A 2,335-nucleotide genomic window follows, 5' to 3' on the forward strand; every position below is an offset into this window, starting at 1 on the left:
TCAAAACATATTGAAGGCTGCAGTCCTTGACCCTCTGCAGCAGGCGCTTCAGGTCCTCTTCAGTTTCAGCAAGCAGGGTTGTGTCATCCGCATAACGCAGGTTGTTGATAGATCTTCCACCAATCCTGACCCCACATTTCTCCTCACAGAGCCCAGCTTCTCAGATAATCTGTTCTGCTCCAGGTTGAAAAGGTATAGAGACAGGACAGATCCCCGGTGTACGCCCTTCCCAATTTTGAACCATGCAGTGTTCGCTTGCTCTGTTCTGACGACTGCCTCTTGGTTCAATATAAATTTCACATTAGCACAATCAAGTGTTCTGGGATTCCCATTCTTCTCAGAGCCAGACACAGCTTGTTATGGTCCACACAGTCAAACGCCTTTGCATAATCAATGAACACAGATAGACATTCCTCTGGTACTCCCTGCTTTCAGCCAATATCCATTTAACATTAGCTACAATATCCCTAGTACTACGACCCCTTCTAAACCCAGCCTGTACTTATGGCAGTTGCCTGCTGATGTGCTGTTCCAGTCAGTTTTGGATAATCTTCAGCAGACTGTTGCTTGGATGTGAAATCAATGATATTTTTCTAGAGTTTCCACACTCTGTTGGGTCACCTTTCTTTGGAATGGGAACAAATATAGATCTCTTCCAGTCAGTTGGCCAACTGGTTGTTTTCCAGATTTCAAAGCAGCGTAGTGTTCCATTGTGTGAATATACCACACAGTGTTTCCTTGTTCTATTCCAAGAACTGTTTCCTAGTCTAAGTGTAAGTATTGCATGAGCACAATCAAGTGTTCTGGGATTCGCATCCTTCTCAAAGTCAGCCCCAGTTTGCGACAATCCACACAGTCATAGTTTATTAAAAAATGACTGGAACAGTACATCAACAGAGAGCTATCAGAAGTACAAACTGGTTTTAGAAGAGGGTACGGTACTAGAGACATCAGAGCCAAAGTCAGATGCATCTTGGCTGAAAGCTTAAAGTACCAAAGAAATGGCTATCTGTGTTTCATTGACTTTGCAAAAGCATTTGACTGTGTGGATTCCCGAAATTGTGGCTAACTTGAGAAGAACAGGAATCTTAGAGCACCTGATTTTGCATACATGAAATCTATACTTGGACCAAGAAGCAGCCATCAGAACGAAGCAAAGAAACACTGTAAGTTTCAAAATTAAGAGAGGAGTGCTGAGATTATTGGAGTAGATGTGTCAGAGACTGTGAGATTGGCTGAGGATAAGGAAAGGTTCAGAGCTATTGTACATAGAGTCACTATGAATTATAGTCAATCCAATGACACATAACAATGACAATGACAACAACAACAGTAGCTAAAGATTCAGTATGGATTGCATCTCAATGTCAAGAAAACAAAAATTCTTACCAAGGAACTTATAGGCAACATCATGTAAGATGGAAAAAAGATTGAAATTGTCAACAACTTCATCTTACTTGAATCCACAATCAATACACTTGGTACCAGCAGCCAGAATATCAGGAGATTTATTATACTGGCAAAGCCTGCAGTCAGGGACCTCTCCAAATTATTGAGAAGTAAATGATGTTAATTTGAGGACTAAGGTGTGCCTATTTCAGGCCATCGTCTTGTCTTTGTAAATACTTGCAATGCTGCTGAGTGATGGACAATGAATAGGATTACAGAAGAAGAATTGATGGCTTTGAATTGTGGTGTTGGAGAAAAGTACTGAATATCCCATGGACTGCCAAAAGAACAAACAGATATGTCCTGGAGAAGGTACAACTAGAGTGTTCCTTGGAGGTAAAGATTATATGTCTCACATACTTTGGGCATGTTACTAGGAGAGGTTCTTCTTTGGAGCCTGCTTTCATGCTTGGAAAGGTGGAGGGACAGCGAAAGAGAAGAAGACCCTCAACCAAGTGGATTGGCACAGTAACTGTAGCAGCGGGCTTAATGTGTCAGAGATGGTGAGGATAGTACGGGATAAGGTTGGGTTTACATCTGTTGTTCATAGGGTCGTTATGAGTCATACTCAACTCAATAGCTCCTAACAACAATAGCTAATGATCTTAAGCATTTATTTATATGTTTATTGGCCATAAATGTTTTCTTTGGTAAAGAGATTTTTCATATCCTCTCCCCATTTTTAAGTTTAGTTGTTTATCCTTTTTTATTTGAATGGTCATATTCTTTTGGCATTCTAGCATAACTTGCTGGTCTGTCTGATACTTCTCTAAATCTGAACATTCACATTGAGACAGACTAGGAAGAAGGATTGGCCATCCACTTCTGAAATAGCAGGCCTCTGAAAACCCTATGTACAACAGAACACATTTAGATAACAGAAACA

Source organism: Elephantulus edwardii, unplaced genomic scaffold (assembly GCF_000299155.1).
Source record: "Elephantulus edwardii isolate Elephantulus edwardi_28Jun2011 unplaced genomic scaffold, EleEdw1.0 scaffold00248, whole genome shotgun sequence".
NCBI lineage: Eukaryota > Metazoa > Chordata > Mammalia > Macroscelidea > Macroscelididae > Elephantulus > Elephantulus edwardii.